This window comes from Lissotriton helveticus, chromosome 5_1, assembly GCF_964261635.1.
Source record: "Lissotriton helveticus chromosome 5_1, aLisHel1.1, whole genome shotgun sequence".
Classification (NCBI taxonomy): Eukaryota; Metazoa; Chordata; class Amphibia; order Caudata; family Salamandridae; genus Lissotriton; species Lissotriton helveticus.
This window is the reverse complement of record NC_136065.1, coordinates 147,322,005-147,348,584: the sequence shown is the minus strand read 5'-3', so window position 1 is coordinate 147,348,584 and position 26,580 is coordinate 147,322,005. Positions and strand designations below refer to the sequence as shown.

General features: G+C 46.9%; 1 protein-coding gene across 1 annotated transcript in view; it reads right to left on the bottom strand.

Moving 5' to 3' along the window:
* The window catches only part of DIPK1B (divergent protein kinase domain 1B), a 398,361-nt gene that overhangs the window by 167,299 nt on the left and 204,482 nt on the right, over positions 1–26,580 (bottom strand). The window lies entirely within an intron of this gene.

Here is a 26,580-nt window from a genome sequence, read left to right as displayed (position 1 = left end):
AGGTCCCACGTTGGACACCCCTGGTTTAGTGGGTCGATAACCTGCTGTAGGATGCAGGTTACAGATCATCATCCTGACAGGTGTAAATTAGCTCTTTATCCTTCCAGTGTTGATAACAAGAGTACCCTTGAATAAAGTTCTTGATTGAAACAACTGGACTATCACATCTGGAGCAATAATACACAAAGTGCCCCGGGGGTGCAACAGGCGTTTGCACCCGCTGTGCGCACCCCGGGGTACTTTGGTATTACAGAAGGGGGCACAGATGCTTGGGTGGCCCCTTCTGTAATACCAATAACGCTGATGCATATAAAGCACCAGCGCTATCTTCAGGGGGCGTTCCCCAGTGGCCCGCCTGGTGGGGGCTGGTTTTGGACTCCCTGGGGGCGTTTTTGTTACCGGGGCCCAGCAATTTCAGCCCCCTGTATCAAAATCGTCCGAAACCGACCATAATAAACAGCTCGGCCGCACTCCCCCCTCCCCTCAAGGGGCGGGGCAGTTTGGCAGGGTAGGTTTTGGTTCCCAGTCCGGCCCTGATGGACTACCTCAGATATCCCCTTGCAGGCTGGTACAGCCACTGACCGCACTCACCTGCAAGGGGCTCTCTAATCCCCTTCATAGTGCGGCGGGTTGCCGCCTGCACTGTGAAAACACGGAGTGGCTCTAAAGCAGCCGCTCTTTTTTCACAGGTATGCGCTGGCCCCAGGGCCGCGCTAGTTTTCAGCTGCCCTGAGGGCAGCGTATTCATCGTAATACGGCGCTTTTTCCTTTATTGCGCTGGGCGTACCTATTTTAAGGTGCACTGAGCGCAATCAAGGGAAATGCAGAGCATGTATAATGCAGCGCCTGCTAAGCAATCTTTGTACCAAAGAAAGCCCAGGATTAAAAAAGTGGTGTTCCATTGAGATGGGGTGTCTCCTGCAGAATACCGCACTGGTAAATTTGATGGGAAAACCAGCTTAAGATTACCATGGCTTAAAGTCACCCTTTAAAACAACTGTGGCTGACAGTGAACAGCTCCGGTCAAGCCACACCTCACCTCTACTCGGAGCTGTAGGAAGAGAATATGCCCCTACCCCTGGCACGCAGCGTAGAAATCTGCCCTAGCCACTTCACAGCACAGCAACTCTCCATGCCCTCCTCCCCCACTGACCGGCTGCTCAGAGTCCGTGATGAATGGGAGCCTTAATATTCCTGGAAACAGAAAAACTTGCTTAGGGTACCTGGTGCTGCGTTACAGGTTTAGGTTGGTTCTCCTTTCCATGCCCCTCACAGCAGGCACAAAGAGGTGTGAGGTGTCAGCCTTTCTCTGTGTTCTGGCCAATTGAAAGTGTGTTCAAGAAAGACAAAAGGCTGGTTCTCACCTAAAGGGTCCCTTCCACCTTGCACAAATAGTCTCACCGCTTCCATCTAACAAAGGGCCAGGCCTCGGGAAGTCTAATTAACAGCGCCATGCTGCTAATTATGCCTTTAGTGAGACTTTATAATTAATACAGTGAGCCACACTTGAGGATGACCATCAGCCCACATCTGCTCTAGCATTAGCAGAACCTCCTTTCAATGTTGGCATTCACCCACTACTTTATGCCTCCAACCCCTGAGCTGATCAGCTCTCCTTGACGGTGATTTAATGGTATCTTAACAGTGCACAGAACTTTTCACCTAACTCTAGCGCTTATGAAAGTAATATAGCACTATCTTTACATGCACACCATTTTGTTTACTTCTACAGCTTTTGATACTAAAATTGCATACTACCTCAAAAAATGTCATCTATATTCCTAAACTCCGGCATGAAAAATGGAGCTTCACTTTACATTTCTGTTTGTCACCTCTCCTTTTTCTTTTCAAATTGCTTTGTCTTTCCTTTCCATCCTCTCTTCTCTCAAAAAACAACTTGCCATTTGTCACAAGCATGTTTGCCTTAATCTCTATTAATGTATTTCTGCAAAATACCAACAACTCATTTCAAAGGTCGCAACCTTTGCTTTTTCGATCAAAGTCTACCACAAAGCACAACTGTCTGGTTGCTAAAGACTTCTAGAGGACATTCTGAAAGCTGACCTAAGAACGACTACCGCCTATTGCTTACATTGGCTTTGTGGTTTTCAATTCACATTTGCTTGCTTTCTATTTCCTGACTTATTTGTTTTAGACTGTCCAGCATGTATTTGTCCCTCCCATTGAGCATTGCCCGTTTACTGTATTCTATCACAAGTACTTGCTTTCTGTAAACAGGCCCTTACATTTTGTGCTCATCTTTGTCACAATTGCTGTGCATTCAAAGACAGAGGTCAAATGTCAGGCTCGGTCTTTCCAAGGGAGCTTGGTGTTAACTTTTTTTTCTCTTACTTAAAAGTGAGAGGATTTATCTGACAATCTGGGGGCATGAAAGGAAAGGTTATTTTCTAGCACACAACAAAATGTAAATGTCTGTAAATGAACTGTGCAAATATTTCAGACTATATCAGAAATAGGAAAGCACAAATGAAGCACTTAAAAAAAAAAAATCTGAATTGTGCTGGAAACAAATGTTTTAATACGAGTAAAACAAATCAATACACTAGGTGATGCCATTTCCACACATTATCATTTGGGCACTGTATAGTTTTATCAGTAAAACTGTATGTTCGTGCACATGTAATCGTAATTTCAACTGAAAATATGTTGTCTGTAATTGCAGTGCGCTGCAGTACCATGCAGTCTTCACTCTATGCCACTCCACTCTATTCCACTCAATGTCCCTCTACTGCACTCTACACTACTCTGCTCCACTTTATACCACTATTAGCTGCTCTACTACACTACAATCTGCCAATCCACTCCATGCCACTCGACTCTATGCCACTCTATGAAACTCTACGACACTCTACTTCACTCTATGTAACTTCACTCTACAACATTCTACTTTGCTCTATACCCCTCCACTTTACGCCCCTCTATCCTACGTCACTTCCAGCTACTCTACTTCACGCCTCTCCACTCAATACCAATCCAATCTATGACACTCTACACCACTCTATGCCATTTAACTCTAGGCCACTCTACTCCACTCTATGCCTTATTCCATTCAATGACACTCCATCTCGTTCCACTCCATGCCATTTTACTCCACGCTAAACTACTCCATTTTACTCTATAACACTTTACTCCACTCTATCCCCTCCACTTACGACCCTCTGCTCTAAGACCCTTTGCTCTACGCCACTCCGCTCTACAGCACTCCATTGCGTTCTATGACACATTACGCCACTCTATACCTTTCAGCTCCACTACACTCTATTACATTCCACTCTAAGACACTCTATGCCCCTCCACAACACTCTACTTCACTCTGTGCTCCTCCACTCTATGACATTCTACTCGACTCTATGCCCCTCCACTCTACAACATTTTACTCCACTCTACTTTATACCCCTCTACTCTACGCTCTTCCACTCTATACTCCTCTGCTCTACGCTCCTCGAGTCTGTGATCCTCCACTAGGCCATCCTCTACTTTACGCAACTCTACACCACTGTATGACACTCGACTACACTTTATGCCACTCTACTCCACTCTGCATCACATTACTCCATTCATGCCACTTTACTCTATTCCACTCTATGGCACTTTACTCCACTCCATGTCACTTTACCTACTGCACTCTCCTCAACTACACTCCACTCTATGACACTCCATTCTATGACATTCCTCTTAAGTACACTCTACTTCACTCCACTATATGCCACTCAAGTCTGACACTCTACTTCACTTCATAACACTCTACGCTCCTAAACTCTACGACACTTCACTCTATATCACTCTACTCCACTCTAGGCCACTCTGCTCCACTTCATGCCACCCTACTCTACTACACTGTACACCACTATACTTCACTCTACACCGTTCTACTAAACTTTATGATAACCTATGACCCTCCACTCTAAGACCCTCCACTCTACGACCCTCCACTCGACCACACTCCCCTCCACTTTATGACACTTTACTCTACAAGACTCTACTTTAGGGCACTCGACTCTATGACACTCTACGATATTCCACTCTATGGCACTCCTCTCTATACAACACTTCAGTCTACAACCCTCTACTCTATTCTATGCCACTCCACTCTATGACAGTCCAATACACGCCACTCTCCTCTACGCCACTAACTTTTAGCAATGCTGAAAAGCAGTTGCGTTGCTATACAACTCTGCTATATCACATTGACAATGCCAATAGCTCTTTCATTGGCGAGACCTATTGAATTTGCCACTGCTTCTTCTGAAAGTGATTTCCCTGCAACCTAACATTACCTAATCTCCTCCAGCACAAGCGCGGCGGGTGGGCTGCCCCCAAAACTTGTGCCCCCGGGGCAGACCACCCCCCTTGCTGCGCCATTGCATCACTATGAATTCATGTTCCACTTTCCCCTATAACAACCACACCACACTTATATGTATCGCTCCAAAATGAAACTGGCTTGAATGCGTAGAATGGTTTGCTTGAGCACACAAGACTAATCCCAGAGTCAACAATAACCAATAATACTGGACTAACAACAAACCCTGGGTTCCAAAGCACCGTGCCGCTTGGCTTAAAACACTTCAACGCCTCGCCTGCAGTTATAAGCGCTATATAAATGCATAGTACAATACAATATAATTAAATTACCTGATAATTCTAGGTCCGGCAGGATTTTCCGTGTGCCACGGACTTTAACGCATGATGTCTGTTAAATCGAGGGAGATACTGGCTGGAATCTAAATTCTGGCTCCGCTGTGTCCCCATGGGGTTAACTGGGAACTCATTATGAAGGTACTAAAAGTCCTCAAGAAGTGGGCAGTCCTAACCTCGAGAGGTAGGGCATATAAGCAAAGCAGGCAGAATGACAAAAGGAATGCTTAGTTGGGCAAGGGACGGAGTTTGGGGATCGCGAGTAAGTGAACACTGCTAACCAGAAGCAACTCCTCCATGAGAGTGGAGAAGCGTTGCCGCCCCAATAAGAAATTGCCCCAGGGCGGTAGAAAAATAAGAAGGTAATAAAGTTTTTTATTACCATTTTATTTTTCAGCAACCCGTCCTGAATTGAGGTTCAGGACGGGGCGGGCAATTGCTGTTGAGTGGCAGCAGGGAGGTGTGCACTAACGTTTAAAGTGCGCATGGCCCTTTGGCTGTCCGTCTTGTGACAGACAGCTGGACTTGCGCATTTTAAACTTCTCTAACCTAGCTGTCTTAGACAGCTGAGTTAGAGGAAGCACAGGCCTCCAGAGCTTTTAGGACCGCTGAGAGAGGCCGCTCCAATCATGAAGCGTCCCTCATGCTGTTTAACCGCATGCGCGCTGCGGCGATTTTCGAGCTGCGCGGCTTTTTTCTAAAAGCCGCGTTACATGACGAGCTCAGTTCGTCATCAGCGTGCGAGCGGCGCAACTGATGATGAGCTGAGCTCGTCATCAGCGCCGAAGGGGTTAACAGCATGAGAGCAGCACCAGGATTGGGTAGTGCAGTTTCCTGGGTCCGGAGCTCTGCGGAGAAAAGACACCCGAAGGAAGAGGACCTTCTGCTGTAAGTCATAAAGGTAAGTGGCATTTTTTTTTATTAATTGCGACAAGTCAGAAAGGTAAGTGCCATTTTTTAAAATTATTTAAAAATGCCTAGATCTTGCCTGCCTCACCCCTCTATATACATGCCAGCCGCCACTGCTGCCAACCCCAGAGCTCAACTTGGAGTGCAGCAGGAGAATTTACTGTTGAGGTAAGGGGAGCAGGGGCGGCCTTAGGCATGTGCAAGCTGTGCACCTGCACAGGGCCACCACGCCAAAATATATCCTTAATATAATAATCCTCTAAGGATGGATACATATTTGTGTGGCGGCCCCTAGCAGGGAGTACGCTCCCTGCCCAGGGCCGCCATGAGCCTAGAGCCGCCCCTGAGGGGAGGTCCTACTTCTGATTGCTTTGTAGACAAGAGCTAGTAGTTTAAATTGGGCCCCGCTGAGGGTTGGGAGCTAGTGAAATTGAAGGCGCTATGGGTAGAAGGGTCTATGTCATGTGTGAGCAAATAGCACATGTTGCAAAGCTGATGTCTGTCGTTATGCAATGTTATTGTTGTTATGCTATGGTTGTGTTATGTTTTCGGTATTTCAAATACCCCAAAGAAGTGAACTGCGCTGTCTGAGAAATTTCTGGTTGAAAAGCCAAGTTTTCAGATTTCTTCTGAATTCAATAAGGGGGCCGGCAGCTCTGATGGGGGGGAGGGGTGAGCTGTTGAAGGTATTATACCGGGAGAGGGCGCACAGTCAGGAAGACCCAGGAGCGAGCTTTTGCAGAAGTCCGCCTTACGCGCCTCCGTGAGGTGTTCTTGCCGCCTGGGTATCATTTCCCCGTCAAACATCTGTGCGCCCCGCATCCTCCCTGCGCGCGAGGCGGGCTGGCGCGCGGCCCCTCGCTGTCTATTCTCCTCCTCGGCGCGCGCGTTCAGAGCGAGCTCGAGGATTGACGGGGGGGCACTTTCTTATCACTTCAGCAGTCACTTCAAATTAAGTAATGCAGCCCACAGAGCAGAAGTAAAACCATCGACATTAAAGTATTGTGAGGGATGAAAGGGGAGTGCGTCACTGGAGGCGCGCGGGAGGGGGAGCGGGGAATGGAGGGAATGGGGGAGATGGAGGGTGGGGGTGGATGGTGTGGGGGGGGGAGAGGTTCAGATGGGGAAACAAGGAGCGCTGGGAAGTGGGAAGAGAAAGTGGAGGTGCGGAGTAAAGTGCTGATGAGAAACAATACTGAATGGGGGGATGTGAGGAGCGCGTGGGTGGCGCGGGAGGGAACACCATAGAATGGGGCGAAGGGGGGGGGATCAGAGAGAGGGCGCAGATGAATAAGAACAGACGGAGATGAGAAGAGGCGGGAACAAATATACTGAACGATGAGGGAACGTGTGGGGGTGACAGAAGAGGGAACTAGAGAAAGGCCGCCGCGGGCGAGGAGAACATGACAGAGGTTGCGAGAGAGAGAGAGGCGCGAGCGAGAAAGGGTGACAGGGAAGAGGGGAGTGAAGGGGCCCTCTGGGGAGGAAGCAAGGAAGGTAGAGGCCGAGGGAAGGTAGAGGCAGAGAGGTGACATGAGGTGGGGGTAATAATGAATGTTGCAACCTCGGATACACGAAGAGGAGGGGGGGGGAGGCTGTGCGACGAATAGGAGAGGGGCAGTAACACAGGAGAGAAGGGAGGAGATGGGAGAGGATGTGTGGGTGGGTGACGTGTGGGGGGCTTACTGAGGATGTTAGATCAAAAATGGAGTTTGGGGAGGGGGGGGAGAAGGAGTTTAAGGCATTGAGTAGAGCCCCCATGGAAAGGGATGAGGTGCGAGAAGGTTATGCTAATGTTATGTTCCTAGGTATTTGCATAGCGCTTTGTTGGCCAATTAATTGGCCTCTTGGTGCTTTACAACGTGCATCAATCTGCAGCTGTGATTCATACAGTGGGGGTTCTCAAATGGGGAATTTTCTTCTTGAGCTGCATTGACGTGGCTTGGCGGGTGTGGGTTACCCTTATCAAGGGGTTCCGCAAGGACTGGGAACCTTGCAACCTTCCAACCTTCTATATGTGAATGTCAAGAGGTAGTGGTTCGTCTCTGTATGGTCTTTAAGACCTTCGCCTGACCCATGTCTGCTGTCCTTCGCCTGATGCAAGTTCAGGTCTAATTTACCTCCTTGGGTGGAGGGCGTTGTGGTCTGCCCCAGGGTGAAGACCACTGTGGCCTTCCTGCTAGATGCGCGAGTGCTTAATTTGAGCCAGTGGTTTCCGGTACTCAGCACCGGCACTTACTCATCCACATGGGCGCTTTTCATGAGCACCAGTTAAGGACACGTTCGTTTACGGTAGGCGCAGGGAGATTATGTGATTTGCCCAGTATCACAGGATGTTGAGCCAACGCCGAGGCTTGAACCCCGGCAGTTCTGGCCAGTATGCCACATCCTGTGCCAACTTTCATTTAGTTCTGTTTTAGGCGGCACTAACAGGAGAAATGGGCTGGTGCAAGCTGCCTCCTGATGAGAGTCCTGGCACCTATTTTTATTTTACAAGTTAAAATGTCCTAGTCTGGGGTAAGGATCCTGGCAATGAGTAACACTCTAGTCAAGTTGTCTGGAGTTCTGAGGTTCGTACGTTTGGTTGGTATCTATTTCCAGGCTATTATTGGAGGTCACAAGTTACGGCCTGGTGTTGTCCTACTCAGCCCAGGTTCTATCACCTGCACCCCATCCCTGTGCTTCCCTGTCTGGTATTTAATTTCCAAGATCGCCCATTCCAGGCTATGGGGTGAACCTCCATATCTATTTTACTTGGATGTACTTTGGGGTACTGAATTCTTTCTGCAAGAGTAGTTCGGACTCGAGCCCTTGGGTTCTGCTGCATAGGATAGTTTAAAGCCCAACAAAGGGGAGGTGGGCTGGCCAAGCGCCTAAACCAGGCCAAGAGGAGGACTTGTTAGATGTCCACCTAGGACTGTGCCCTGTCTGTCCGCACAGGTCTGGCGAGCTCGTACGTTGGCCATCGTCTAAGTTGTGCTTTCAGGCATTTAATTTACATGTGATGTCAGGATCGTGAAACTGCATCACAAATGAGGAAATGAGGTGTTGAGCTGTGGATTGGAGCTGTATCGCTAACGAGTAAAGCAGGCATGCACTTCTGATTGTGTAAGCATGTAGTAAACAAACACTCAAGTGAAACCAGTTAAGCATATGAGTCCTAAAAGGTGTTGTACTGGGGAGGGCACTTCTGCACCAGCGGGACTTCGATGCAACTGAGGCATTGTGGATTCAGGATGCATATTGCAAGGTTTGGACTGCATACATGGGTCTATATTCTCGGATAGTATGTTTGCGGAGGAGTGAGTTTTGGACAGCATGGTTGTATGTGTTGGGTTAGTGTGTGTACAATTGAGGTACTCGATTTGTGGGGTTATGACAGAACTACTAACGTGGGCATAGGTGATTGCGAGATCCAGGGTGGTTTTATTTTGTTTGGGGTTGTACGAATATACTTGATACATTATGATCTTTGGGCTATGGTTTGCTGTAAAATGGGTGATCCAGTGGGAACCCTGCTATGGCGTAAGCTGATGTGGTGTGGTGTGGTGTTTTATGATGTGATATAGTATCTCTGTGGGTTGTATTTTTGAGTGGTTTGCAATTCTGTGTGTTGATGTTCACTGTATCTGCAAACAGTGGGTTGGTCCTTTGGAAACATTTCAGTTCACATTTGGAGTCCTTCGGTGTCTAGTAAGTAGAATGTAGAACCATTTCACGAATGCACGACGACGACACTCAAATCATTGTTCCTATAAAAAATTCTGTTGATGAAGTGGCGTCTCATTTTACCAAATGCATGATTGCAATCTTTAGCTGGATGAGGTCCTACTGTCTGAAATTGAATTCTAAAAAGACAGAGGTTCTCCTCTTCTGTTGAGATACCTCCTTTTAGAATATCTCCTGGTGGCCACATTTCCTTTACCCCCTTCCAGTTCCCGTGGCCAAAGCAAGAAATCTCGGAAGAACGTTTGATTCTGATCTCTCTTTTAGGGATCACACCAATCTTCAGACCTCCTCTTGCTTCAATTCTTTAAACGTTTTGAAGAAAATGCTCCCTTTCCTGCCATTTGACCTGCAGAAGACAGTGGTCACTTCCCGAGTGCATTCAAAGTTAGACTATTGGAACGCTCTTTATGGCGGAGCCCAACAGAGTGTTTTGGGAAGACTCCAGAGACTGCAAAACGCAGCAGTCCGGGTTCTGAAAAAGATCAAAAAATTTGAGCAAAGCTAGGCAAGATCTACATTGGCTACCCATGAAAAAGAGAGTTGCCTTTAAGGCGCTCAGTATATCTATATATAAATCACCTTACCTCAAAGGTCCAGTCTCTCTTAGAAACAAAATCTCTTGGTACATCCCTAACAGATCTCTGCGACCAGCCTCAGCTAAAAAAGTGTTTGTTCCTTCCATCTCCAAAGCCTCCTGGGAGGTAGTAGTCTTTCTTATGCTACCGCTTGCCTGTGAAATCAAATGCCAGGTGATCTAAGGAACACATCCAATCACCTGGCTTTTAGAAAGTCTTTAAAAATCTTGCTGTTTACCCTTGCCTAGCAGCTTTCTTATTGGCTATTTCCTTCCTTCATCTTACAGGCAGAGCCTAGGCGCCTTAGGGCATGCATAGCGCTATTCAAAATGTAATATAATATAATATAATATAACTACATTATTGCCATTAGGGCCATAAACATATTATTTCAGCATTGTAGGACTTTACTTTATTCACATATGGCAGTTAAAAAGATAGTTTAGACAACTGAGTTAAAATCTAGCCCATAGCTATGAAATAATTCAGGTGCTCAGGTAAAACACACAAGACAGATTTTCTATGCAGTTTCTGGTGAAATCACACATCTAAAACCAACGGATTTTGTTTTCCAATGATCCACAATTTTGAGAGACCATGTTTTCATAGCAGCCCTTACAATAAGTGTAGAAAATTGTGTTTTGCTCAAACATGTAGGTTATTTACGGCAATGGGCTTTTGTTTATGTCAGGCTGGGGACACAATACCAGCACAGTTCCCAGCAGAGCACGGTAAAACAATTAATCTGCATGGAGAGCAAAGCAACATCCGAACACCCAAGGAACCCCGTAAGAGTGTCCTCGATGCAACAAGTATTTTGATGTGCACATGACGCCAGGCCTCTAGGGTTGGTAAAGGGTGGCGTTGGTGTGTTGTGTTTTTTTGGTGGCGTGTTAGTGGAAGGACCGGTGGAGAATGGACAAGTATGGAAGTAGGTGGGCTCATACGAGTGCGAGGATATGGAGTAAATTTGCATGGTATATTATAGGTTGGGCTACCAACTGGTATAGTGTGGTGTTGTGGTGGGGGTAGTAGTGGAGGGCAAGGTGAGGGTTGCTGGTGGGAGTGGATGGTGGGACATGAAAAGAAACATGGTGAAATGGAGGGTGATGTAGGAATGACAGGGAGTGAGGTGAGTGTGAGATAGTATAGTGCGTGTTGCCTTAAGATATTGAGGGGTGGTTTAACCCGTTTCATGCGCCCGCGATTTTGCGGAAGTGCGGCACTTCCACAAAAAGGGCGGGGCCGCGTCGGCCATTGGCCGACAGCAGCACTGGGCAGGTAGTGCTGCCGTCGGCCAATGGCCGACGGCAGCATGGAAGGGGTTAAGATCACATCACTGCACCTTCATCACCATTTGCTCCAACATAAAAGCGAAGACCTTTTGATGGCAGGTTATTGTGTTATTCAATTTTTTCATATCCTCACTATAGCATACAGGATGGGTCAGTGCCCACTTCAGCCATTGACTAACTCCTCACTGTGAGTGGTTGCATTGTGCTCTTGCACAAGGAGCACATTGCATACAAAATAATTCAATTAAGGGCCACGAATTACTATGTCAATGTGTGCTTCTTGAGGTTAAAAACATATCTTTGCTTTTAGCCAATGTTTTATTGTATTGGCATAGGTCTGGCAGCTCCCCCCACAATAAATAAACCAAGACAAAACAGAGCAAGCATTGAGAAAGCCAAAAGTCTGACAGCAAACACCAGACCTATTGGTTTTGCCAATGCTTGTTTACATCGAAGTAGGAGAGCCACTCGAGGACGCAGGTGGATGGAAAGCTTCAGGATTTCACTTCGCCCTGGGTCGCAAATTGCTTTGACCTGCCCCATTTAATTTTAGGATGTGAGGGACAAGTGAAATGAGAGTAGAGAAAAGCGCTGTAAAAACAGGGCAAGCAAGGGACAAGAAAGGGGGATGTGTGAAGAAAAAGGACAGGAAGAGCGGTATGGACATTGTGAAAGAGTACAATATATACATACTATGAGAGCATCCTGGGGAAACTGTAGGAGTATGACCACTTTTTATTTAAAAGTAAAAAATAATGCTTTAAACTGGAGTCACACAATGTTGCCAGTTGGAAAATATTGAACTAGAATCCGGGTCTACTGATTCCAAGGTCGCGCACATTTATTTATTTATTTGGTGGTAGTATCATTTTGATCATTAATTAGAAATTCGTAACTATTAAACAACACTTCAACTAAACGCTTGCCACCAGCACATCTTCACCCAAGAGGTATTTAGAAGAAGCTAAAGGGGGGGGGAGGATAGGAAAGGAACGGTGTATTGTTAGGGGTAGGCTAGTAGTCGGGCTTAGCTGGGTCGCCAACCGGTATAACTCTTTTGCACCTGGGGCCTGAGATGCAAGACGGTGGGTGGATTGTGGAGTTGTATATGCCCTGTATTGTAGTATATACCAGACTTTGCTCCTGTATGGGTGCTCTGAAGTCAATACTACAAACACTTTTTGAGTCATCCTAAAATTTCGCCAAAACTATGAAAAGGGTGAAAGGGAAGAAGGTATGAAAGTGTAATTAAATGATAGACATAATCTCTACGTTCATTATCGAGGGAGGCATATTCCCAGGGGTTCTCACGTGTAACCATTACACCTAGAGAAATTTCATTCCCGCTCACACAAATGCGATGCCTAACCTCATTTGTAACCTGCTACTGTTTTTTCTCTTTAAGGGTAGAGTATTTTTCGTCATTCAGGCAGCCCTTACCCTACACCCGCATCCATTGCCCTGAATGTTTGCACCACTTTCCCACAGAGAAAACCAATTTACTCCTGTCCTTGACAGGAGTCAATCTACAAACGTTTTCAGGGTGGGAAACTAAACTGTATGTAAAAAGTTGTGACTAACCACAAACATGGAAGTTTGTGGGTGACCACCACCAGTTCATACAGGCAACCCCATCTTAGAATGCCAAGAAATCCAGGTATGGGAGCAGATTTGCCACCACGGACAATGCACTATGTTGGAGGATATTCTGTGCGAGCAAATCACGTTTACAAAGGCAAAATCTAACCTTTCCTGATTATGTAAACCAGGAGAATGGCACTCTGCCTGCTGCTGCTTTTTTATCTATACCTACTGGAAGTCTGACTTGGATGCAAAACTAGCTTTGGTGGTAGGCAAGAATTACAGTGACATCACCATCTTTGTTTTGAAGATTTAGTATTTAGTTAATCCAATAAGTACCACATGGAATAAGACCCAGAATTCCAAACATACTAAAACAAAGCAATGCAACTCACCTGTATCTAAAGTAAATGGTCTGGACTCATGTGGCCAATATTTAGCGTGGTTAAAGAATTGCATTTTTACTATGTGACTTTTTTGTCTTGAAGATAGTAAAAAGTTGTTTGTTTGCAAAGAGAAGTCAGCACTTGTCGAATAGCATGTAAAACAGGCAATTTACCAGAAAATGAAGGCGTGAGGGATTATTTAAAACTCCCTGTACCATTTAGGAGTTTGGAGTAAAGCACAGTAAAGCTCATGTAAATGCCTACTGTCTCAGAAATCTCAATTATCTGACTGGAGAAATGGCACAAGGGAGAAGAAAGACTTTTACTAATTTGCACCATTTATTTAGCCAAGAACGTAACTGGCAATTAGCGACCCCGAGTCCTCAAATCCTCTTGCACCCACCATAATTATATTAGAAGGGGGGTCAGTTAGGGCGTCCCCCAACTCTCAAATCCCCAAGACCAGGCAGGAGACTAGACCTTTCAGCAAAAAGCCAAGAAAACGCAGAAAGGGTAGGCTAGTGAGTCAGGCCGCTCTTTACCAAAGAGCAAGAAGCCATGTAGGAATGAGTATGACAACCAAAAGGGACACGCCTATAGTGAACGTAATGGATACAGACAGGGATGCACAGATCTCTCCTACAGGGCTACACCCAGACGTTATCACTGCGAAGGCCCCTAAGCTCTCTGACTTAGCATCATTGGAAAACATCCTTGAGAAGGTATACAGCCTCTTGAAACCATTACTATCGCAAGTCAAGGGTTTAGGAGAGAGGGTAGACAAATTAGAGCAATCAACCCTTGATGGGTTGCACTCACTTAAAACAACTTTTAAACAAATAACCAGAGTGACCGACAACAGGGAATTGGGCGCAAAGGGGAATGAACCATCACCTCAGAAAGACCCTAAACCACTTTCTGGCCCAAAAAAAGTTGTCGATAAAAACCCACCAATTTTAGCTCTTAAATCTCCTCCCCGTCCCAACTCCGGGCCAAAACTCAAGGGACCTTCACTACACTTAGCACCTGCCACAAATAAATCTAACCCCCCCGTACAAAAACAGCCACAGCTAGTTAGTGGTAAAACGGAAGTTTCCCAAAAACCAGGGGCATGCTCCACAACACAAGGGCTAGCAACAGGGAAAGCCCCTAAGTCTGTATCCCATTCTACAGCCCCCCCCACCTCCTCGATGGTCCCCAGCAAACCAGTGCGATGGATCCCCCCTGTTAATCTCCCACCAGACTGTCAACCTTTCGTTGCTGTCATGGTTGACGTGCCCCCTTTAAAGGATGGCCAGGTGGAAAATCACCAATCACTTAAAAATAAGTGTATCCACTGGCTGAAGGCGAATAAGCCAATTCCGCCGGGTGTGGACGGTATTATTTTAAGTGTCCGCAGAGTGGGCTGGGTAGGGCGGGGGAGAAAAACACAGGACGGGGATTGTATTATCATAAACTTCCAAGACTCAAGAGTAGTCCCATCGATCTGTACTCCGATTAAAAGTATGGGGACTCCGGGGGTAAAGGTGGTAGACCTTTCTTATTTTTACCCCAGGCAAAATGCTAGCCCAATTGAAGGAAGTCTCGGTTCCTCGTTGACTGGCCAAAACTGGGTGGGGGTCTCGGGGGGTATTAGGGAGAACCAACTGTGGGCACCAGGCCCTCACTGACTGGAAACTGGGAGCAGAGTAGAGCCCGCAGGAGTACCACATACTCAAGTAAACCACACAAACGAAATAGGAACCTCTGTAGCTCCCCCACAGGGTTCTTCTTCCCCCCAGATGCTTGAGAGGAGGCCCTCAGATAGGGGCTTTGTAGTGCCCATCTGCACTCCAACTGTGACGGACCTAGTCCTAAAGGTTTTTAGCTGGAATGTGGCTGGGATTGCAAGAAAACTGGCTCTACCAGATTTTAATGCTTGGGTTGATGAGTACTCCTTGTGCCTCTTCCAAGAGACATGGAGCTCGGTCCCGGCTCACAGGGTGGGATTCTCTTCCTATTTTACCTCAGCACAAGTCTCGCCAACAGGGAGAGGGCGACCATCGGGCGGCCTTCTCATCTGGGTCGCTGCATCCTTAGACTGTAGAGTAGTGGAGTTCCCCACAGGCTCCCCGGACATACAAAACATCACCCTATTAGATCAAAGGGGAAGAATTGTCTTAAATGTTTATAATGTCTATGCCCGGGGAACAAAGGGCGGGAGGAAGTCTCCTGTAATATCACTCCTCGAGACTTTGTTAAACAACACCCCTCATAAAACATGCACACTGGTCGCAGGTGACATGAACTGTACGTTCGAGCCCTTGGGCTCGGATGTCTCCCTCGACCAAGATGAGGAGGATTCCAGGAAGGGGATCCCGGCACTAGAAATCCCACCGATTAGAAGGTGGACAGCAGTCGCGCTCCAGTTATACTCACTGTGTCTCGAATTTAACTTGAGGGCAGCAAATGGGAGGACGCCCTCGGATAGGGGGGGGGCCCACACCTACAATAGGCCAGGACACTCCTCGAGGTTGGATTACTTCCTAATAGACGTATGTTTATGGCCTTATGTAAGGGACATGCAGGTGGTCCCCTCGACTGAAAGTGACCACAATTCACTCTCTTTAAGTATGATCCAGTGGTGGCGCACTTCAAATAGGGTTGATACTAACCTGGTAGCCCCATCCCCGGATGAGTCCGAAGTTTCCCCTTGTGGTAGACGAATAAAATGGGCGAAACTGGTCTTATCCGAGGCAAAGGTAGGGGAAATTCAATCCCTTTTAACCCAGGCAGTAACAACCCTTGGAACCTCCCTAGAAGGGGCGGGTGGACCTAGCGGGCTTTTTGTCTCCCTGGTAGTAGCCCTAACCAATGTGTTTACCATGTATCCAAACCAGTCGGGCAATAAAAAATCAAAAAAAACAGTCGATGGTTGGTATACTCAAACCTGTAGGGTCCACAAGGCAAGGCTAGTAGAGGCGGTAAAACTTAAATCTCGTGGCGTGATTCAGGAAGCTAGGAAGGCCTATAACAAATCCCTCAAACTTGCCAGGATGGAATGGGAAGAAAATTTTTGGGATGACCTCCTCCAGGCTAGTAAGATCAGGGACTCAAGGGCCTTTTGGAATCTCATTAGCACACGGAATCAACCCGATGCATCGATGAGACCCTGTAACATCCCGCCCCAAAACTGGGTAAAACACTTTGGGAATCTATATCTCCCTCCAATTGGGGAACTGATCTTGGGGATGGACCTTATACGTGAAATTGAACCCCTTGCCTATGATCTCTTCACTCCCCTAGAGATTGAGGGGGTTATAGGTTGGGTAGCACCGCGTAAGGCAGCGGGCCCTGATGGCTTACCAGGGGACCTTATGAGGGCATTCCCAACGGAGTGGGCTAGGGTTATAGCAGCTCTCCTGAACGATATCATGGCGGGAGGGGCAGTGCCAGAATCCTGGAAAGGGGCAGTGGTGGTCCCGATTTACAAAAAAGGGTGTAGGGAAACACCGGGGAATTACCGCCCTATAAGTCTGATAGACTCCACCCAAAAGATAGCCGGGAAAGCTATCCTTGGTAGGATTCTTTATTGGGTGGAGGAAAATAAAATCCTATCAGACTTTCAGGCAGGTTTTCGGGCAGGTATGGGGACAATAGAGCAGGTGTTTAGGCTGGCACTATTGGGGTGGAAGGTGGTGGAGCTAGGCAAGGGTAGTCTTTATTTGGCCTTTATAGACCTGAAGACTGCCTTTGACCTGGTTCCCCGGGAAGAGCTTTGGAGGGTACTCTATGAGATGGGACTACCTCCTTACATCTTGTCCCTTCTCATTAGCCTTCATACCCATACCTATGCACAAGTCCGCTGGGGTAAGAACGGAGAGCTCACCGAGAAGATACCAGTGTCTAGGGGCGTAAGACAGGGCTGTGTCTTGGCTCCCACCCTCTTCTCGCTATATGTGAACGGGGTGGTCAAATATCTCCAGCAAGAACCCGCCGACGCCCCCTGCCTCGGAGGAGTCCGCATCCCCACCCTACTCTTTGCGGACGACACGCTCCTAATTTCAAAGACCCACACAAGGCCTACAGAAATTGCTAACACGATTTCAGGAGTTTTGTACAGCAAAAGGGCTAACAATAAATGTGGATAAAACAAAATACTTAGTCCTAAACCCTCCTAAGAAACTGGGCCGCCCACCGTCACTTAACTCGATCCCTTTAGAAAAAGTAGCGGAATTCGACTACCTGGGCATTCGAATTACGGATAGGTTGTCCTGGGCAAACCACATTGAAAAAATGGTCCTCAACCATAGGAGAGTTGGAGGAGCCCTCATGAGGGAGTTCAGGGCCTCACCTAGGAGATCTCTCAGCCCAGTAATTGACATCTACAAGGCTAAAGTTGTGTCATCAGCCTTGTATGGGGCTGAACTGTTGGGCCACTGTCGAATGGACACCCTAGTGACAGCGGAGAGTAAGCTACTGAAATCCATTATCTCCGTTCCTCTGAGCACTCCCTCTGTACCAGTGTGGTTGGACACGGGCTGTAAAAATATCAAAGACCAGGCCCAGCTCCGGCCGCTCCTACTATGGACACGAATATGGAGGGCCGAAGAACTAAAGTCCTACGCTGATGCCCTGGGGGATATAATGAGCCTGGGGGGTTGGGCAAAGATAAGATGGTTAAGTGAAACTAAAAACCTCCTGGAGAAGATCGGCCTAGGAGATTGCTGGCCATCGCGTTCAGCCCCTCCAAAAGAAGTGGTTAAGAAACATTACTGGAAATGGATTTCGGAGCGCTTAAGTACAAACTCCAACCATTGCAAATCCACGGTTGCCTTTTTACAAATTAAAGACATTGTTGCCTTTGAACCCTACCTGGACATGATCACCATCCCCTTTGATCGATCACTTTATTTTAAATTCAGAGTTGGATCCCTTCCAGTAGGTGCTGTGGTATCGAAATGGACATCAGCGGGCCGCACTTCCCCTAATTGTGCATGCTGCCCGAGCAGGGTTGAGTCCATTGCCCACGTTCTATTCGAATGCCCGGATTATGCAAGGCCTAGGAGCTCTTGGCTGAAACCTCTATGTCGTAATATGGGCACACGTAACCACCAAGTAGCCTTGCGTATCCTAACCACAGACACTTCTCCCCCTTTAGTGTGTGGAATAGCAAAATTTTTAAAGCAATTTTGGCTTATTCGTTGTAAGAGATTGTCAGTAGCTGTTTAATTCATTTTTTAGCTAATTTATTAACGGGCATTTCACGCCCTTTTATCCCTCTTATAATGTGTTTTATACTGGCTTCTTGTACGGCATGTTTTTCTATTTTTGATACTGTAATGTTTGTATTCAAATGTGCTTACAAGATATCTTGCATATCGAATAATAGCTTATGACTGACTGACTGACTGTAACTGTTGTGTTCAAAGTTTGCATCGATTTTAAGAACTGAAGTATTGTAAGTTTCTCTGATACAATATCACGGTAAAACATATTGTTGACAAAAATATTTTGTCAAAAATATTGCTTACTACAACATCATGTTCCTAGATATATAATGAAAATTACAGCAATTTCGACATAAAAATATTGAGGAAGGGAATATTGTCCGAAAGCAGGTAGAAATATAGTTAAAACAAATATTTATGGACTTTAAAGTAATACATTGAAAATATTAAATAAAATGTATAAAAATAATATGTGAAATAAATATTTTTCTTTAATTATTTTACTCTCCCAAAGACATCAGTTCCAAACTTCAATACAACTTAAACAACAAAAGAACCATACTTATACAACCTTTTATATACAAAAAGTTAAAAATATTATAAGTTGAAAAATAGTAAACACATGTACCAGTAACAGAAAAGGTTGCCTGATGTAAATATTTACATAACCGAAATGTAATATACAAATTAAATGTTAAATAATTCTAAATAAAAAGTGATCTATATTGGGGATGCCGTGCAGCATGGCTAAAAACCATTAGCAAAGCCAATAGGCCCTCAAGGTGAGACCTATTGGCTTTGCCAATACTCGTTTTCTGTTTGTAGGAATAGTGAGTGAGTACCTTTGATCCTAACCCCAATTTTCCTTATACCAATTATCTAGCCCAATAAATATCCACTACCTAGGATCCAGATGGTGCAAAGGCATCAGTGCTTAAATTGTAAAGAAAATAAGTGCCAGGGCCCTAGTCATCAGGCCACTTCCACTTGACTGCTCATTGCCTCTGTTAATTATAGAGCATGTTTAACTAATAACTGTCACACTCCTACAAGCGTGATAGGCGTAGTTACCGCCACCCCAGTTCAGACATGGCTATATGCAAATCAGTCTGACCCTGTGCCTCATGGGAACAGTCCAGCCCGAACTGCCAAGCCATTTCTTCCCTGGACCGGAATGAAGCATCCTGAGACCGGTTTCGGGCTCACAGCCCTCATTAGCCAGATTAGCTTGAATCCAGTGGCAATGTGAACAAGGGACCCACGTCTGGGTATACCCTGCCAACTTAGGGCAAACAAAGCAAAACCAAAGGGGATGATGGACAGAGTGTTGAACATTGCAAGCACTCACCCCAGTCAACTGATCTGGGTTTAATCCATCATCATTCTTAAGCTAACTCTGCCACCCCTGTTCAGACATGGCCATAAGCAAATCAGTCTGACCCTGTGCCTCATGGGAAAGAGTCCAGCCCGAACTGCCAAGCAATGTCTTCCCTGGATCGGAAACAAGCATCCTGGGACTGGTTTCTGACTAATCAGCTGTCATCAGCCAGGCTAGCTTGAATTCAGTGGCAAAGTGTGCATGGGACCCACGTCGGGCATACCCTGCCAATTTAGGGCAAACAAAGCAAAACCAAGGGGGATTATGGACGGAGTGTTGAACATTGGAAGCCCTCACCCCAGTCAACTGATCTGGGTTTAATCCATGAATGATATGCATCACATAATCCACCATCTGATCCATCATCTACAAATTTGAACAAAAAAATGTATCTGAAACAGGTCAAAAGTTCCTAAAAAAGTAGTGATATGTGTTCCCGCACATTGGAAGACCATTTGCAAAGTTTAACTGGTCATCTTTCAGTGGCTTATGTATTTGGTTGTTAAACTGGTACTAATGAGGTGAAATCTTTAGTATACAGCATTACCATACTTAAAAATGACAAAGTAATACAGCAATACTATAAAAAATGGTGCCACATTATTCTGTATAATTTGCCTTTTTTGGCCGCATAATTTAGTTAACTGTGCCCCATAATTTGGTGCTCCCGTGCCGCATAATTCCAGTGGGCCTGAATATACCCAATGGCACTTCCATCACAATTGTGACGAAGTAACCCGTCTGTCTAACCCTAAATCAGGCTCTACATTACTATCTACGTCATTGGAAAATTGTTCTTTCCATCTTAGGGCTTACTGTCTAACCAGTTTTTAACAAACAGGATTGTGATGATGGTGTACAGTGTATAACCTCCTAACACAACAAGTTACAGAGCCTGCATTTCTACATGAGATAAATCGCCTATGGCACTCGCCTTTTTATGTCTGTACAACCTTCAGAGTCGAAAGACCTTGAGGCTCAAGTCGGCCATGACAGGGCGCGCTCCAGACATCTGTCCATGTTTTTCGAGTCAGTGAACTCGACATGAGGTGGGATTCAAACGAGGAAAGAAAATGGTATCATGGGGTGTTTATCATGTGAGCAATCTGCTAGCCTCTGGATTATTAGTCCGTCTTGGTGCTATTTCTGATACCCAAGTGGGGAATAACAGGTCGAGTCTCCCACCTGTGTAAAGTGCCTTGGTGAAACCCCCATTTAAGTAGTGGTTAATTTGTAAAATAAAAAGTGCCGGGGCTCTCCTCAGGAGGCAGCGCTAACAGGAGAAATAAGCTGGTGCAAACTGCCTCCTGACCGGAGCCATGGCACTTATCACTCTGGAGAGGACTGGGCCTAATAGCTAGAGCTGCTGATTTCGGAGCTGGGAAACCGGGTTCGAGTCTTGGCGTGGTTCAAAATCCTGAGATTATGGGGGAAATTGCCTGCCTTCCAAATGAGTGGGTACTTAATTGGTGCTGAGGATTAGGTGCCGGCGCTGAGCACCTGAAAGCCCCTGCTCAAATTTAGCACTGCATTTAAGTAGCTAAAGCTGTGGCCATCATTGGGCCCAATGACCCCTCTTCTGTCTGCTGTTCAGAATAAAACTGTGAGGGAGCAAAGAGGTGAAGGGCAAGGGACGGCAAATGAGCTAAGTACAATATTGGAGATAAAGAGAAATTATGGAAACTGAGAAGAAAGATGAGAGAGACAAATAAAGAGAAAGTGAGAGAGACAGAAATAAAACAAAGAAAAGACAAAGAGGTGCGGAAAGCATAACAAAGTAAGGAAGCAGGAAAGATGAGAAAATATAAAGGCCTAAAAGGAAGAAATGAAAAATTCCCTCAACACACCTCAGGGTAAGAGTAGAATCAACACGCTGGCAGTGCTTTAGATGTTTAGATCACTCAATAAAATTCACCAAAACTTTTATTGTAAAATGCACTTTTCGGTCATTTAAAAAAAAAAAAAAAAAAAAGACAAGCATTTGGATAGCCAATAGGTCTCGCCTTTGGGACCTACATTGTTGCCTAGTCCTGCACAAAATGAAATAAATATTAAAAAGGATTGCAGGTGGGGAGCAGTGAGAGCAGTGGGGTGTGTGGGGGGAGGGGGGGGGGTGCAGCAATAGGGACCGATACATTAGGGAGGGGCAGCACTAGGGAGCAAGAGGGTGGGAATGGGAAGCAGAGGTGAGCAGCTGGGAGAGGGGTAAAGCTGCACTCAAGGGAGTATCACACTGCGAGAAAGCTACGTGGATGTGGGGAGAAGCACACAAGTGCACCATGGGGCGATGTGTTGGATAAACATATGGTGAACAAGAGCAACATAGAGCGAGGCAGAGGCAGGAAAGGGAAGTACAAGAAGGAGACAGCTGGAAAACACATGCACTCTCATGGAGTGTTTGACAAAAAAGAAAATGTACTCTAGAAAAGTAAGCGGTGGAAGGACACAGGTAAAGAAGCTATTGTAACGGGGTCCCCCTGGCGCCCCCCCCCTTAGGGCGCGAACTGACCACTTGTGACCCCCCCCTTGTCTTTCCACAGCCCACGCAATACTCCGAGTGGACCAGGCCAAACACGTATAGCTGTGATGAAGAAGACGACTGGCCCTTTAACCCGTCAGGAGGCCGAGAAGAGGAGGAGTCCCGCAGGTGGATAAAGACAGAGAACGCCCAGCACCAGGGGTGTCTTTACACCGGAGGAGCGGTCAGAGCGGAGAGGTGCGGAGAGGCGGGAAGCAGCGAGGAAGAGCAGAGAGAAGACGGACGGGAGAGCAGAGAAGTGAAGCGGAGGAGAGGAAGAAGCGGAGAAGGCGAAATCCAGCAGAGCGGCGGTGTCAAAGGGTGCGGCGAGAACCGTTGGACGGAAGGAGAACAGCCGGACTGGGAGCGGAGCTGGGAGCAGATCAACGAGGACAGCGTGGACCGCGCACGGACAGCAGGAGAAGACGCCGAGAGAGCGGAGGAGGACAGGGGAACGCCTGGAGGCCACCAACACGCGCCGCCCAGCCGTACGCCAGGAGGGGTACGGCTCACTGAGGTGCGTGATCGCTTCCTGGGGTGGTTCACCACTAAGGCTAGAGGTTTAACCGAGAGGGGGGGGAGGATTCTGAGGGACGACTCCCTGAAGCCTAGCACAAGCACTCGCCCTACTCGTTAGAGTAACACACCAGACTAGGAGCTTTGCACCGGGTGTTTCCCCTCACTACCCTTCCCTGGGATTGACAACTGCCTCCCTGTTGTTCCATACTGATACGTGCCTCTCTCTTTCTTTTCCTTCCCTTCGGTGTCGGCGTGGGTGGCCAGCACGGAGCCTCCAGAACCCCCTAGACGGAGGAGCCCAGTCCTGAGAAAAGAAGAGGGAACTCGTCGAAAAGCGCGCAAGGAGAGAAGCCGGTCTCCACGGAGGACAGTTGTACGAAAAACCTGTACAGATGCCTTATATGACCAATTAAAATCAAGAGTCACAAAAACTCGTCTCCTACCCTTTTCTGGTCCCGCCGTTACAGCTATACTCCAGGGTAGGGAGAAACACAGAAAATTAAGGCAAGACCCCACACAGCAACAAATAAAAAAGCAAGCTGAGAGTGACGATGAGGCTAACCAATGGTAAGGAATGGGTGGGCCCTAAGCCCACTTTAAATTCAGAATAGGTCTTTCGCAGCCGGGGGTGTCCGGTAGACTCAACCTAAATAAAGAAAACAGACCCTCAAAAGGAAAACCTTCTCGTGAACAGTTTAAGAGACGGCCAGACTAGCCCACTTCGCTCACTAGGTCCCTTATTAGTATGGTTCAAAGTAGGTGGTATTTTGATTTTCTGACTGCTCCCTTCCCTGCGTCTGAATCTACAGCGGGCCTGGTGGTAGTGTGCAATGTGCTTATCTAGGTTGCACTGTCCCCGTATCCTGTGTCCACTCCCCCGTCACACCTTCATTGTTTCTCTGTCCTGGTGTCTCTGTGTATCAGTGTCATTGTCTCCATGTCTGGGTCAATGATTTCTCATCAAAGTGTCATTAATTATCTTTCTGTGTCATTGTCTCTCTGTCCAAGTGTCCTTTAGCCCCTGTCCCAGTGTTAATGTCTCCCTCCACCAGTGTCCTATACACCCTGTCTCATTGTTATCCCTTCCTCAATATCACTGACACTGTCAAAGTCACTGTCTCTCTGTCCTACTGTCAATGTCCCCTTGTCACAGCGTCCCAGTCCCTCATTCCCATTATTGTGGCCTCCCTGTCTGGGTCATTATCTTCCCGTTTAGTCTGAGCATCATCGTCTCCCTTTCTCACTGTCACTTTCTCACTGTCCCACTGTCTGTATGGTGGAAGCAGCTGTTAATTTGCAAAAAAGTAAGAGACGGGCCCTCGTCACGAAGCCAACACAATTTGCACCACACATTGCCACTGTACTTTTTTTTTTTTTTTTTTTTTTTTTTTTGTAAGACCTTTATTAGTAAAAAGATTTTTACACAGCATGAGCCTACAACCCTGGGGCCGGCTCGCTACGTTGGAGGTATCCACAGGTATACTTCGCTTGTGCACAGGAAAATAGTACAGTATTACAAAGTCGAGCCCCCCCACACATCCTACGTAGGTCCACAAGCTGACGCTTTACTTGAGTCTTAACATTTAATATTTTCATAGAAAGGAAAACAGAAGTCAACATACCCCAACTAAGACCTCACAGCTCCATCGTACACATTCTAAACAGCAATTATGTGAATAGTTCACACGCCCTCCAAGAGTTGCCATCCCCAGATACGGGTCTGCGCTTCAACATCCTCCCAGTTAGATTGAAAATAAAGGAGAGTCAGTCCTCCTCACTGGCCTGCAGAGAGGTGAGGTAATCTGTTAGATAACACCAAATGTCTTTTGGCCTGGACTTAGCCGGCAATCGCTCCTCATATGTTTGCAGTTTGTCACGGCAAGTGGTCATATCATAGAGCCACTTTTTCTTCGTTGGCATTTTGCGGCTGTTCCAGCATTGCGCCACTTGTCTCTTCGCCATTAGCAAAGCAATTGCACAAAATTTTCGCTTTAAGGCCCTGAATTGTGGCACAATACCCAGCAGACAGATCTTGGGTGTGCACTGCACCACTTCTCCCAGTATCAACGCTATTGTGTCTGTAACCTCCCCCCAGTATGTCGTCACTCCTGCGCAGTCCCAGGCCAGATGCCCAAAGTCCGCCCCCTCCCGTCCACACCTTTTGCATTTGTCTTCCTCGTATAACCCAAACCTGAGCAATTTCGACGGTGTATAATATACTTGATGAAGAAATTTAAAATGAATAATCCTCAAATTGCCGTTAGGTGTCAGTATCTGTGTTAAAGCGCAGGTGCTACTCCATTCCTCCTCTGTTAATGGTGTGTCCATCAATGCATCCCACCGCCCCTTAGCCTTATGAGTGTTACCCGCTATCTCTGATTGCGCTGCCGTATATAATCTGGACACCAAATGCGAAAGATCATCAGAGGTAATTATCAGTTGTAATGGTGCAAGGCATTCTGGTTCCTGCGGGAACGTCGGGTAGTGTTCCCTCAATGCTCTGGTCAGTCTGTAGTACGTGAAACGAAACATAGGAGTCTGATTTTGAATGTAGTGCAGTTGTTCTAGACCTACGAATGTGCCTTCCTTAAACACATCACCCAGTCTGTCAATCCCAGCTTTATTCAGCAAAGACATCCCAACCCTCTCCCCAGTTACAGATAGGGCCTGATGATTTTGCAGCGGCATGGCAGGCGCATAGAGCGGGGCCTTATGAGCCAATTGTCCCAGCCTGTGCCACGCTCTAACCGTCGTGTCCACAGTATTGATATCGTTTGCATGCAGTGGCGGCCTCTTGTACGTGACTATTGCAGAGAGAGGAACCGGATACGCATCATCTCTTTCTATAGCTGTGTGTGTTAGATACGGGACTGTATGGTACCAATATGCTGCATACTGTGCCTGTGCACATAGGTAATAGAGGAGGAAGTCTGGCACCCCGAACCCACCTTGCGCGAATGGTAATGTAAGTGTTTGCAAGTCAATACGAGCTTGTTTGCCCGCCCATATTAGCGTCCTCACCAATGAAGTCACTCGGCGGAATATTGCCTGCGGTGGCGTGATCGGTATGTTGTTGAACAGATAGAGCAACTTGGGTAGCACGTTCATCTTGACTATAGCTATTCTATCAGCCAGCGACAGTGGCAGGTGAATCCAGCGTTGAATTTTGTCTTCCAGCTTGGAGAGCACCACCCCATAGTTCGCTCGTAGAACCTCATCTGGATCCCTGTGATACATAACTCCCAGGTATCTAATCGGCTCACTCTGCCATTCCAATGGAAAGTCTACTGTAAAGGGCAACGTGGTGTCGGTGAGGGGTATTATGGAGGACTTAGCCCAGTTGATCGCTAACCCTGAATGCCCGCCAAACCTGATGTATTCCCTAAGCAGCGGGTTCAGGTGTGTCTCCGGGTCCCGGACGTATAGTAACATGTCGTCCGCATATAAGGAAATGTGGAGAGGTCTATCAACAAATCTCAGCGCCGACTCCTTGTAGTTCTGTCGCACTATGCACGCCAGTGGCTCCAGAGCCAGCGCAAATAGCAGTGGCGACAGCGGACAACCCTGCCTGGTACCACGCTCTACATCAAACTGTCCCGAGACATAACCATTTATTCTGACCCTGGCGCGCGGTTGTGTGTACAGCAAAGAGACCCATTGCACAAATCTCTTGGGGAACCCCATTCTGTGCAGGACCGTAATCATGTAACGCCATTCAATTGAATCGAATGCCTTGGCGGCGTCTAGCATCACAGCCACTGCCTTAACCGTGGGCTGCAGGTAGTGTGAGAGTGCAAATAAGGACCTAGTATTGTGGGCAG